Source organism: Apis florea, unplaced genomic scaffold (assembly GCF_048593485.1).
Source record: "Apis florea isolate Af1SG1 unplaced genomic scaffold, ASM4859348v1 contig_3794_pilon, whole genome shotgun sequence".
Classification (NCBI taxonomy): domain Eukaryota; kingdom Metazoa; phylum Arthropoda; class Insecta; order Hymenoptera; family Apidae; genus Apis; species Apis florea.
Genome location: NW_028256857.1, coordinates 240,543 through 255,378, shown reverse-complemented (window position 1 = coordinate 255,378; position 14,836 = coordinate 240,543). Strand labels below are relative to the sequence as shown.

The 14,836-nt window shown below is 29.7% G+C and overlaps 2 long non-coding RNA genes across 2 annotated transcripts in view; one reads left to right on the top strand and one right to left on the bottom strand.

Moving 5' to 3' along the window:
• LOC147656331 (uncharacterized) overlaps nt 1-3,417 on the top strand; it is a 309,998-nt gene extending 306,581 nt beyond the window's left edge. The window contains exon 3 of the long non-coding RNA XR_015294611.1: nt 3,375-3,417. This is a non-coding gene — a long non-coding RNA (uncharacterized LOC147656331). The remainder of the gene's footprint in view (nt 1-3,374) is intronic.
• LOC147656330 (uncharacterized) overlaps nt 1-14,836 on the bottom strand; it is a 160,255-nt gene that overhangs the window by 75,837 nt on the left and 69,582 nt on the right. The gene's annotated exons all lie outside the window — the stretch shown is intronic.

Here is a 14,836-nt window from a genome sequence, read left to right as displayed (position 1 = left end):
TTTTTTAATCAATTAGTTTCTAAATATGATTTCTGAATATATTAATACTCTGTATAAGCTATTTAATTACTTGTTTATTCACATGCATACATTATTATTATTAATAGTAATACAAATATTTGAATGAAATTTGAATCATTTCAAAAGGTGTACATCCAGTGTTATCAAGTTTTTTAGTAGATATGTAAAGGTCATATGAAGGTCAATTTTGTTTTTTCAAACATTTTTTAACCTATTATTTGCTCGACATTTTCCATAAAAAAGTATGCTCAAATATCATTAATCTAAGAAATATTTTAATATGAGCTTCTTGTAATTTTATAAAACTTATGATATAAAATACAAAGGAAAAGAAAACAATTGTTCGTGCTTTGTCTCTGTATAAGCTTGAAATAAGAATAACGACAAAAATCAAATCGATGAATTTGAAGTAAGATGCGCTATAATATAAAATTTGGTGTATCTTGAAATGTTAAAATCACTTTAAATAAAGGAAACATAGATTCAATTGCTTGAAACATTCTTTCTTCGTCTCTTCATTTTAACTATGTTTCGAGTTTAATTTCAAAGGCGAACAATGTCGTATTTACATTACCATTCTTCGAGAATGCATTATGGTATCTTCTGGAAAGAAGCCATGCTCCCGCAAAAAAGTCACGAGGCGGATCAATATCCGACTTTATTCCGAAGTTTTAAGTTCTTTGTCTCGTTCCCATTCCCCCGAGTGGATAGAGTTCCAGAAGCACGCCGAGTTGAAAGATTCGAATGCACAAAGGTTGGAGGAAATTGCGGGAAGACGTATGCGCAGTAAGTTTGAAAGGGGACGTGTGACCCAAAAACCGAGGCTCATTAGGGATCCTGAACGAAGAAATCTCGTAGCCGGGCCGAGAGAATTTACCAGGTTTGATTAAAATATTTCCGGGATTTTTATTTGTTGCAAGAAAATATTTCGCCCATTCAATTTAATTTCATTTCCAGAATTTTCATTAAAATTAACATTTTTCTTTAATTCATTCACAGTATAAATTAATGTTCTCTTATTATTGGAATCGATAAAATTTATTCATAAACTTTTAATTCGTGATTGAGCAAAATCATATCTTTCGAATCACAAATTTAAATGATTATTTTTAGAATTGAATAAAACTAAATGTTTAATCGAATATATTAATAGTTAGAATAATGTATAATTTAAGATGGTATGATTACATCAAGGCACAATAATCAATACAAATCTCTTACAAATAATATAGTTCTATCAAATATGACATACTTATCTATCGCCATCATTTTATATTCTCGAAATATTTATAATTCTGTTCATCTTTGGAAACAGAAAGAAGTGAAAAAGTCTATATTCGATAATTATTGTAGCGAAGCATTATTACAAAAAAGACACCGCTATAAATGTGCTATATTCTATGAAAAATCGCATCGAAAACGACATTAACGAACGAAATAATGAAATAAATAAATAAAGTTTCACGAAACGTCCGACTGGCGTGGTATTTTTAACAACAATTACTTGGCTGCTTCAAAACAGCGTGAAGTGGGAAAAGAAGAAGAAAAGGAAGCGTAAAATTGATTTGGAAGCGTGAAAATGGTGCAAAAGAGTAGCTCTAGCTTCCAACGAATGGTAACGTGCGGATCGCTCAAAAGGAGGGTGGGGTCTCTCGGCTCGAAAATCCTGTCCACGACAAGGGACTCGACGCGTTTCAACTTTTTGTCAAGAAACTTCGCTCCGGGGAAGCGAGATTGCCCTTTTAGAATGAGAATGGAATCCACCTGGAGTCCATCCTTCCTCACCATTCCTTTTAGAGATCATTATCAAAGCTTGGCCGAAAATCGTCTCTGATCCTTGCGGTGAATTTCGTATGCGATACAAGTGGATACAGCTCCACACGCAGCGTTTTATAACGCGAAAAGTTTCTTGGATGGGGTGTTGCATCGATGTGGAGTTCATTGTTAGTCAACTTCGAGGGGCATTGTATGCGTACAGCATATTGTTTTGTCGACGTGACATTGTCCATATCCAGCTTAAACACTTAAGTGACTTTCTAACTCACACATGTAGCCCGTGCTATTCTTGAACTTGCAATGAAATATCGATTGCAATAGTCAAAGGGAAAGTTATCAAAGTTTTTGAAAGAAACGTGTGTTCGTTCGTTGCATTTTTATTGGTGTCAACGAATTTACTTTAATAAATTAATTGCGATCTGAGAATGCGTGCAATTTGTAATATTTAATATCGAAAAATACTTTTGGTTCGTCGATTTTTCAATTTCTTCAAAAATTGGATTTTTATAAAATGTTCAGACAAGATTTATATTAGTAAAACATCGCTGTAAAAATTACTGTACGAAAATGTTGGCTGGTTATTTATTTATTTATTATAAATTATAAGCAATTGAAGGAAGCGAGATGAATATTCATGATTGAATTTGATCAAATTACAATGTTGACTTAAATAATTCAATATTTGTAGGTTATGTTTATATATAAATAGATATATATATAGTTATATCAATTATTTTTTATTTTATAATTATTTTTAGTTTTTTTGAAACAATCCAACATAATTTATTTTATTCTTAGAGTATTTACTTGATAACACAAAAGTATTTTCCTCAATTTGTTATAATAATTAAGTACTATATTAAATACTTTGCCAAATTTCATATTAATATAATAAGATAAAATGAAATATGGCAAAAGTAAATAGTCTAATTATGATGCATCATTGAAGAAACTTTACTCTTTTCTCGTTTTTTACATACTAAAAATATTTTTTAAATCAATCAATTATCGACATAAATACATGAATATATTTACAGAGGACAAAAGAGGACGCACTTACTCACAAACGAATTATTCATCAATATATACCTAAACATGTCTTAATTGTATTAAACACGAGTTATATCACGAGGCCTTCTACTCGTATTTTCCTTCTTTGGACGTAGATACGTACGAATTGAAAAATGCGCAAAAACAACAAACCGTGACAAACGAGATCTCGTCTGAGGTCAGAGCAGGACTAGGGAGGGGGGGGGGGGTGAGCCCCAAAGCGGCACCACAAACTGCGAGCGAAGAAAAGTCGGAAATGGATTCCTCGGGAGTGCGCAAATGAGGATAGACTGTGATATAATATTACGAATCTCTCGTGAGCTCGGACTAAATTCAATAGGAAATCCGACTTGGAACAGGAGGAGTCTCTCTCTCTCTCTCTCTCCTTCTTCCTTCGTATCCCAAGTCTGTCTTCTATAATCACGCGTAATACACACGTACATGTACACGTGTTATATGTACACATATACGTGGGAATAAGGTAGAAGCATTGTGTCTAATTGCATCCGTTGCCGTTTTTGTTTCAGGACCACTCGACGGATGAGTAACGAAGCGTGGCCCGCTCTCAAGGTACGGACATAACCTCTTTTCTTGTCTCTAACGAACCGTTGCGAAATTTGTATTCCAGCTTACCTGCATGTATAACGCAGGTAAAACGCGTCCTCCCTCTTTGTTCCCTTGTTCGTTTCTCGACCTCTTTTTTTCCTTACGTAGATGTCTTTAGTTTTATATTTCTTTCCACCGCGTATTTCTTTCGTTCTTTTCTCGTTGAAAGAGATAACTTGACTCGACTCGAGATTTAGCGATGGAGCTAGGATAGATCGTGCGTGAAGTGAGCGAGTTCAAATGATTGATAGACTAGATTTCCTTTGTAGATTGTACTATTATTTGTTTCTGTACATTCGATATTGAGTGTAATTGTCATTAATCAGGGAATTTAAAATGAATTCGGTTGAATTGTTTGATAACAAATAGTGTTGTTTTTAACATCTAATGGTATTCTCAAGTCATTCATCCAAGTATTAACCGAATGATTGATGCAGTCTGATGTTTAAATAAGAATATATTGCAAATATCATTGACTTTGAATTTTTTTATAAATATTTAAAAAAATGATACTTTTATATAGTGTTAGAATACGACAGATTTGAATATTGGATGAATAAGCAAATCGAATATTAATCGAATGAATTTCAATCTTTATAAATTTAAAAATTTTCTTACTAAAAATTCTTCGTTCAGTTAATTTTTCGTTTCTCCTTAAAAATAATCGTTGTAATATATATAGTTTTATCTGTCTTGTAAAATAATAATGATTTTTTCGTTTTTTTTTTATAAAAAATGATTTGATTGCAAATTTTGAACTATTTTGAAAAATAGAATTCGTGTGAAAAATTTTTTCGAAAAAGAAGCAAGTTTTCTTTGTAAAAAATAAATATTTTTCAAAAATTATGCGTACAATTTTAAAACTGTTTTAAAATAATAGAATTTTTTAATTGTTTGTATTTGTTAAATTAAGATAAGAGTACAAAATAGCAAAATTTATTTTTAATATTTATAATTGTAATTATTTATTCTCTAATTAGAATAATTACAATAATTGCTCCAAAACTTGACATTGCATTACATTTGCACGCCGTTTGTCGTCTGATTGATCTGGCGAGGATACTTATCTCAGTTTATTCACGTTTCATTAAACAAATTATCGTCAAATTTGAGTAATTCCAACGTACACAGAATGAAATATAACGGAATGGAACGAAACACACAGGCAAAATTTTTTTTTCGCTATTTAAAACTTTTAATAGCGAACAAGCGGTTTTTTGAATTTGATCAATAAATTGTTCTTTGAGATGCTGCATTTAAAAATTATTTTCACTGATTTTGTGAATTCTTGATCAATAATTCAATTTTCGTTTTCAAAAAATGATATTTCTTCTATTTTAATAAAATAGATTTGATACAGGAAGAAAATTATTATTTCACAAAAATTTTTAATATTAATTTTAATTATCCAATTTTTTATCCTAATTGTTTATTCATTATTCATTATTCAAATTTCAAAACAGTAATAAATTATTAAGTATAAAATTAATAGTAATACTAATATTAATAAAGAAAACATAATATTAGATAAAACTAATATTAATTAATTACAGAATTAAATAGAAGAAATATTATGATTGATATAATATAATAGAATATATATTTATTATATATGCATATACATAGATTTATATAAATGTATACTATTTAATAGAAACTATTTCTCACACACTAATCTGAAATATTAGAGGCAAGTTTCTTTCATTATTAGAAAACAATAATATTTTTTTTTTCTCTCTTCTCTATCCTGCAATTTTTTATATTTCCCATTTATATTTCCCAATAATATCATTAAAGGATGTTTTAGCATTAAAGAACGATTAATGCAAATTTACAATAAGCGCGAGATAAAATGTAAAATTAAACAATATTGAATTGAACTGTGATTTTCATAATCTATAAAATGTTTTTCACTCACAGAAACGCGAGAATTCGCATGATATCGCTCCCTGTCTCGCGTTAATCAATTTTTGTTTTAATCGTGAAAACGCAATGCACGCGCTAAACAATTATTATAGACGAGCTCGCTCATTCGAATTAAATTCTTGGGTATTTCTCATTAATTGATGACCGCAGATTTCCATTTAATTTCCCGCAAATTCAACGGGATTGATGTCTCCCATTCAGGGGAGAGATGGGATACAATAAAGGGACCTTATTGTCAATGAAGGATAGAATTGGATTTGTTCGATTTACAAATTTACGGCAGGATGAATACTTTTGTTCGAAAAAGGCCTTTCCAAAACGTTGAAATTTGGAACTTTTTCGAATATAGAAAAAATTGTGAAATTATTACATAAATTCATATAATAGAGGTTATGTTGGTAATAATTACGTAGAAGTATATGGCATGAATATAAAGAAAATTTAATGATTGTTTCAATTAAAATAAGAGTTAATAATCAAAATCAAGACTTAAGAAATTCAAGCTTGTTTAGTGTTTGATTATTAAGGTTGATTAAAGTGTTCGTGTTTATTAGCAATATTTAAAAAAAAAAAAAGATTTAAAAACTTGACTTAAGGAACTTTTGTTTAATATTTGTAATTGAACATTCTGTATGAAAGTCTGTTATGTAAACAGTTTTAAGTTTTTTTATTGAATCAATTTTTCGACACACTTGATTACTATAATTGATTGATGATCAATGCAACAATCAGAATGTAAAATGAGATTTCTCTTTATTATATTCCTATTAATCTCTGGTTTCTTTTTCACAATCTTTTTTCCAATGAATCTCTTTGAAAATAACATTTTTTTAGGAAAATATTGTTACTTATAATTTAAAATGAATTTAATTGAATATGTTCTCAGCGACAATTCTTGACAATACACGTATATATTTAATAATTAACGATCAATCGAAAGCAAAACTAAAATTTATCTTAAAGTATACCTAAAGTGTAAAAAAAAAAAAATAACTCGAATTTCACGTTTTTAAGTTGTATATTGGCACTCGTTTAAGTATCCGCTTAAACGAGTGCCAATATTTCTATCTAAATTGCTGAAAACATTCGAGTGGCTTGTACAATCGAAGTTGAAAACTTTTTACATTCTCCGTCTTTTAAAAGTTTCCTCGTTTCATCGCCGTGAAGCGTTAAACGAGGAAAATTTAAATAAATTTTTGCGAAAGGAAGCAAATTTTTTCTTCAACAAACATCGATAATATTTATTTATTAAAGGAAGCTCGAAAGAGTCTGGTTTATAAGCACTTGTTAGTACTCGATATTTCTTGCGACTGTGCGATATTCGCCGTCAATTTCTGTAATCGAAAACCGATGATTTCGTTCCTTGATTCTTTAACGTGCTTTTAATATGGCTCGTTTTTGTTCATTAAAGAGGAGGATCGCGCGCGCAATTTTATCGAAACGAACTGCGTCGACGCAATAATTAAGGGAGCTTAATGGAAATTGGAATTCGAAGAACGAAATTCGCAACTATTTCGACTCGACGCCGCGGTCTTTAATTATTCTTCGACTCTTTGTGACGTTTACCGATAGTTGGTAATTCGATTAAGATTTCAAGTGTTCGAGTCAACGCGAAATTCTGCTTGTTTAATTGTCGTGCAGTTATCTCCATCCATTCTTGAAATTACAATTTTTGAGAAATATGTTACGATATGTCAGTATATGTTTAAGCAAAAGATTTCTAATTTTTTTAAAGTTGATAAATTTTGTTGTTGGATTTAATATATGAAAAGTAAGGAAAGCGTAAATAGAAAAGTATCGTTCGATTCTGTATATTCTTTAATTTCTGAAAAATTAAAATTTCATTTCTTGAGACACGCATATGTCTTTAAAAATTGAAGTTATGTAAAATTAAACTTTTTTCTATCTCATTATACGTATATAAACTACGAATATTTGTGCAAAAATAAATTTTTGTTATAAACACGATTAAAAAATGAAGATTGAATGAAGAGATTTGTTTTATTTTTTCTAAATGGTGACGTATTATGACTATAGCACGTGATTTCTCTTATTATTTTAATTATTCGTTTTGTTTTCTTATTTTTTATTAATGCAATAATTTCTATTAAAACAAAATTTTGTACATATTGAAATTTTTCATAAGTGTATAAACATGAGCAGTATTTTTACTTATAAGAAATATTTTTCACGAGTCATTAAAGTGAATGAAATCAAAAAAGAAGCTTTCTTAGAACATCTATTTTTTTTTTCTTTTTATATAACTAATGCATTCCAGTCTTGATACAATTAAGAAGGCACTATTTTATTCATAGATGTTTTTGCTCGTCAGATACAGCGAGTATGAATAATTATGTAAAATATAAATTTGTTACGTTAAATTTATAAAAATTTAATATTTGTTGGAAATTGGAAACATTGAAATATTTTGTGATAATGTTTTAAATATTTTTTTCCAGTGCTCGTTAATTCATTAAGAACAAAAAGTAAAAAGTTTTTATTAACATTTATTGAAACGTTTATTAAAATAAGTATAAATGCTGTCAAAAATATTTTTTAAAAACTATTGGATTTTATTAATGTAATAAAATGTTGTATTTACGAGACTTAATAAAATGAATTATAATAATTGAATTAATAAAATATATAATAATAATTTGCGGTACATTTAATAATTTTTATTAAAGCATTAAATAAATGCGATAATAAGTATCATACAAATATATAATAATCTATTATACAAAATAAAAGCAGAAAAGACATAGATTAGTGATTTAATCAAATCTATTTTAATGTTATTATTATAATACAAATTTTTAAAATTTTATGATATTGTTAACATCACCTAAAAAAAATAAGAAAAAGGAATATTTTTGACAAATTTTTGAATTTTCTTTCCTAATTACAATTTTAAAAGATATGATACATATATATGACATCTTACAAAATGATTGGAATTTAATAAGTTAATTTTGAAGAAGTCCAGAGCATTTAATATCAAATTAAATAAGTAGTGCAATATCAAATATTAAAAATATTTAGAATATTTTTGTATTTTCAAGATTTGAGATAAGTTTGGATTACATTTATGATACATTGGTTTAGAGTTACGTTATAACCCCAAGGCGATTGCCAATCAATTAATGAGTTTAAGTTTGATTTAGCTTGATTTGTGTTGTAACAAGTTAATGTATTTATATATAAACTTTGATCAAATTCATTTAAATATTAATTAGCTATCTCATAGTCTAAAATTAAAAATATATCTGAATTTAATTCATAATCTAAACTTAATCTATATTTAAAAATCTGAGTTAAACTTTCAAAAAAATATATAAAATACTTTTCCTTTTACATTCCTGAAAATTTTTTTCAAAATTCTGACGATATATTTCAAGATCAATATTTCACGATCAAGATCATAATTTAATTATAAGAAAAAAGAAAAGTTGGTTCGCTTCATAACTCTTAAAAAAGATTTCATTCTATGAATGAAAAACACGATTTTGATTTTGTTAATTTATATAACAATACAATAAAATTATATCTTTGTTTCTTGTATAATAAAGTGATTAATGATCTAACGATTTAATATTTTCAGTATAAAAGTAGATTTAGACAACTAGATAATATTGTTTTATTTTATTATTCAGTTAAATAACTTTATAATAAATGACGTTACAGAACAAGGGATATAATAAAGTTTTATACATCAAATCAAAATGTTATAATGAACAAACAGGGGGAAATATAAATTAAATTTATCCTATTTTGTATAAAATCATTGTATTTAATATTAACTATGCTATGACATACATTAACATAAGGTAACGAATAAATATTATAATGAGCAAAATTTTATAACAATTAAATCTATGGCGTAATTGTAAAATTGTTCATCTCATTTTTGAAAAGAATCATATATCCACGAAATGCAAAGTTTCTTATTTTTTATTTCTTTTGTTTAAAATAAAATCAAATATTAATCGATATAATATAGATTATACAGAATGATAAATATAAAAATAAGAGAAAAGAAAAAAGATAAATAAAAATTATTCGTTTGAAATTTTATTTTTGAGTAAATCAAGCTTGATTGGTTTTCGAGTGATTATTTACGATTGGATGCAAATAAATTATTAGTAATAATTTATTCTATATGTGAAAATGCTAAAAAAAAAAATGTAATTCGCAATTCGAAAATTAAATTTAAAAATTCGTCGATTAAATGATTGAGAGAAAAATAAGCAAAAAATATATATAGAATAAAATTTTATCGCTCAAATTTTTTTTAAAGAATTGAAATAAAACAATCAAACATATATAATCAAAAAAATTAATGAATTTTTATATTTGATTTTACCTTCTATTTTTGGAATAACTTTCTATCAACGTTCATTCATATATTGATGAATTAATTTAACTTTGCTTATATTTAAAAAATTTGCTCGAAAACAAACTCTCTCTCTCTCTCTCTTCAATTTTTGATTTTCGTTTCATTTCGAGCTATAAAATGTTCCTGGCATCGTGTCACGAATTGAATGAAATTTGAACTAATAATAGAAAACGCTATCAATAACACAAAAAAAGAGTCGCAATGCCGTCAATATGTTGAAACGAAGGAACTTTTCGCCCATATCTCGAACTTTCAGCAAAATAACAAACTCCTCTCGATCCACAAAACTAAGAATCAATATCTCTGTTCGATAACTGTCTCCAAACTGTCTCGTTCTTTCGCAGTTATAAAATATTTATCACAGCTCGATATTTCTATTCACGTTAAAAATATCACGTCGACGTCCGAGGGGCGCCATCACTCAAATTGAAACGCGATCGTTATCCTCCCTGACACGAAACTTTCAATTGGAGGGTCGTGAAATAGCATCGTGGATCAAAGATCGAAAAGTCGAATTCTCGTTCGATCTCGAACGTAAACCGCAGATGGAAACTGGGACACGTAGGGTGGACGTCCACGATCGAGAAACTCGAGGGTTTTCTCTAACGAACAGTGTCGAATAGGTTTTGCTTTTCGACGCGGCGTCATCGCGGAAGATGAGTTCTCGAAAAGTACGCACTTTTGACCCGGATTTCCTGCGCTCGAAATCACTTGTCAAAGAATCGTCCCTTGGAGTTGCGATTGAACACTCTTTTCACAGTGTTCTTTCTTTCTCAACTTTCCATTTTCTCTCTCTCTCTCTCTCTCTCTCTATTTTTATTATACAAAGAAAATAAGCAGAGTGGAAAAACAACTCTATGATGCTAGAGTTATAACACGATGGAATCTCGATTATTCGAATTGATTGGAGAATTCGTATTCGTGTTCGGAATTTTTGGATAATAAAATATAGTGTTGATGTTGATTTTCATATATTTTGAAAAAAGAAGGAGATGAATATTATAGTTATAGATAATTGAGTTGTACAACTTTTTTAATGAATTCAATTCAACGAGATTACGTTCTCTATGCTTTGTACCTAAGTCTATCTAATCTTATTTCTAAATTTTTAAACAATATTTAAGATTGAAAAGAAATCTCAATAATGTCTATAATTGTTTAATTTGTTTTTGTTAAAACTGCATTTTCACCACTCAAGTTTTTTTCTTCTCAATTATGTGGTACTCTATGATCAGTTATAGATTGAACAATTGGGTATCAATGGATAAATAATGAAAGATAGAGATAAAGAATTTGGCTATTTTGCAAATTTTTATTATACTTTAAGTGGCAACGAGAAATAGAATTTTATAGAGGGAGGAGGAGAGAGATAACAAGTATTATTTCTGAATTTAATAGATAACGAAATATTTTATTTTCTATATTGGAAATTTTTCTTTGCGATAATATGATGAAAAAACCTCTTTGCTAATATCGAATTTTTAACCTGAAAAGGATTGAATTCGAGAATAATATTCTACAAGATAAAATTTCTTTATGTATATTTAATGTATATTTTGACAAATATAAAATAAACCACGAAAAGTTCAAGAATTAAAATTTCTCTCCTTTACCTTCATCCTACACAATTCTCCACAAAAACTCATAAAAACCCTGATTTATATTAATTATATTCGATTATCTCTTGATCCTTTACGGACGAAGCCGCTCGACGAACTGTGTTGATAAAATATTCACGTTTAACGTTTGCGTTATAAAAACTAAAGCTTTATTCAAAAACTAGCTAAACTAACATTCTTCGAGAGATAACTTGACTTTCTTAGGCTAGCGTATTCATACGTATGCTAACTTATCATTAAGAATGACAGTTGCTACTTGATCCAATTTCTCAAAACAAATCCAAGGATCGTTCTCACGCACCGTGTATTACAATTTCAAACCTCTCTAATCGTACCATTAATTCGTACAATTTCGCCCAGAAAACGGGCAAAGGAGCGTCGCTCGTCATCATCATCGTCATAACGTTTTCAACCCCTCTTCCGGTTCGACCGATTTCAGAGAAGGAAACAGGCCGATACAAAACTCGAAGCGGTCGTGTGTGCTTTTTAAACCGGGGGGGGGGGGGGGGAGGGGGACATAATCAGAGAACGGTAGCATCGCTAATTACGTTAATTCTCCGGCAGTCCCGGTTCGTTTGACTGCCGTTTGGGGAGGGGAGGGGGTAGGAAGGGGGAATCGGCGTTGAACCGGGTGCGCAGTTCGCGTGCAAAATGCAAAACATACGTTTGTGTTCGTTAATCTTTTAAATCTCGTCGCCGCTCGTCCGGATTTTTTTTTTTTTTTCCAACTGCTATGTAATTACGCGTCTACGACCCGTTTCCGGGATATTCTACGCGTTGAAAAAAAAAAGGAAAAAAGGGGGAACGCGTTGCTTTAAACATTCGTTAAAGGGGATACGCTCGTATCTTTATTTGTGTGATTATTCTAATTGTTTATTTGCGATCGCGCTTTTTCGAAATTATATGCTAATTATTGCGTCCATTGCAGTGGCAGATTTTTTTTCTGTTTTCTAAATTTTTCGGATTAATATTTGGAGAGAGACAGAAAGGAAGAGAGAGGAGAGAGAGCCAATTTTATGATATATCAATTTTTATGTTTAGAATTGATTTTTCTAAAAAAAGTATCTTACGAATATATATTTTAATAAAACTCTATTTCAATATTTGTTACTTTCTATTTTTTATTATTATTGGAATTATCTTAATTAAATTTCTATTCTAAAATCAAAAATTATTAATTAGAAAAATCAAACCATTATTATTATCAAACGTTTAATAAATGGATTACTTAAAAATAATTTGATGAAATAATTATAATGAGTTGTACTTCAACATTCGTAAATTCAATATAAAAATTGTTTGGTAGAGTTTTTAAAAAAATAAGGAATTATTAATAACGATCAATTATAAATTTTAATTCTGATAATTTTAAATACAATTAATTGAAATTATTTTCAATAAAACTATACAAATAAATAATCTCATTAAAAATCCAATTATCTTATTTGGACAATCTAGGATCAATATTAGAACATCTTATACAATTCTTCTACAATCTATCGTGGTAACTGTGATCAACTCTTCGATCTATCTTCATCGAGGGAATTGCACACGATACCGGAGGAGATTGTACTGCAATTTCGTAGGTTTATACATACTGTTTAAGGAACAGTAGAACTTCCATCAGATGCAGAGCAAGAAGATAAGCAAAACGATAAAAACTCTCGACTTTGCTCCATTGTTTTCCTTCGAACCGATCTCTTCACCCTCTCTCCTTCTATCCCTTTGCCTCTCTGTCTCTTTCCAGAGAGATGGCAAGATAAATTGGCACGCCGCTCAAAAGTTTCGCGATATTTCCACCGTTAGTTAAAATTAGTGGAGTTCGCAGGCGAAAGTCTGATAACGATATCTCCGTTTCCGTCCGGTTCGTTCTTCATCGCGATTACGCCTATCCTCCTCGCTTCCATCAACTCGTTACCATGCTTTTTCTAATTCCCTGCTGAATCGTACCAACTTTCTTGCGACTATTTGCTAATCCCCTCGCGGAAAGAATGTAAAAGAAGAGGGGAAATTAAGGGTGTTGGAGAAAGTTTATGGCGTTAGGAACGATCGCTGAATGAATTTGAGAAATAACATTTGATGCGAGTGAAAATTGAATTGTTATTTTCATTGAGCGATTTAAGTAGCAATCAGTTTTTGTTTTGAATTGTATTTCTTGCTATATAAGAATAATTTTGAATGAAGACATTAGATTTAGAACAGATTAAGGAAAATTTCGTAAGAATTTTTAATTTAATTTATATTTCGAATAATCGTCATTTTACATGTTCGTTTTTAAGAAATTATATTTTTAGATGGTTGAGATATAATTTTTAGAATTTTTATTATGAATTATGAAACTGGATGAAAATCATTTTTATCAGCGTGTTGCATGCATCACTTTATTATAACGAATAAATAGTATATAATATTCTCATGTTTTAAAAAATTCTTTAAAATTGATTTATATTTCCATCAGTCGAAGGTTTCTTCAAAATTCGATAAATTTTTAACATTAAAAATAGAGAATTGAAGGATCAAAAAATTAGGAATTAAAAAAAAGTTATAATTAAAACAAAAAAATCGAAAAGTATATTTACGAACGTGATTAAAAAAATTTCAAATCTCTTGTGCCACCTAAAAATTCTATAGAAACTATTTTACACTTATTAAGTTTAAAAGATTAGGACCAAGCTTTTTCACTTCACCCTCCCCCCCCCCCCAAAAAAAGGACAAATTTTTTACAATTGATAACAATTAAACTAACAGAGAATCGAAAAGATTCGCCTACAAATCCCAAAAGGAAAGAAAAAAACTTAAAATCTGTCGCACCATTTAAAAATTCACTTTTACAGAAAATTATGTTCTACGCGCTAAAACACATCAGGGACATAAATTTTTTTCTCGCCGTTAAAAAATAATTTGCAATGCAATTTTAACAATTTTATCCTGAGGAAGAAAGATAATAACAGCAAGAAAAGAGAGAAGAGCGTTGGGCTCTGAGCAGCAGCCGAGGGCAAGACGCTAATGGCTCCATGTTGAAATATTCCCGCGTTAGGGGCATCCCGGTTTCGGTGCACGGCTAATGTTATTGGCCTGTCGAGATAGGGGCTTATCTGGCTGCGGGTATACAGCGACACGCACGTGGTGGAACAGTAACCGCCGCCTTTGCTCGGTGCACAATGGACACGCAACGCGGTCCGACGCAATTATGGTCCCCTCTGGTCTCGATTTAAGCGGGACGACGAAAAACGAGTCTCGTGCAGGAAAACGCAAGGGAGTTAAGCTTGGAAAATTGATTGCGCGCCGCTTGAAACCGGGTTACGATTGAACACGAACAAGGCGGATTTTGTTTTAAAGGAGAGATGTCGGTGGAGCGCTTCGTTTAATCTGGAATATTGGAAACTTGTGATTAAATACACTTAGATCCGGGAAAAATGGAACGTTCTACTTTCTTTTTCCC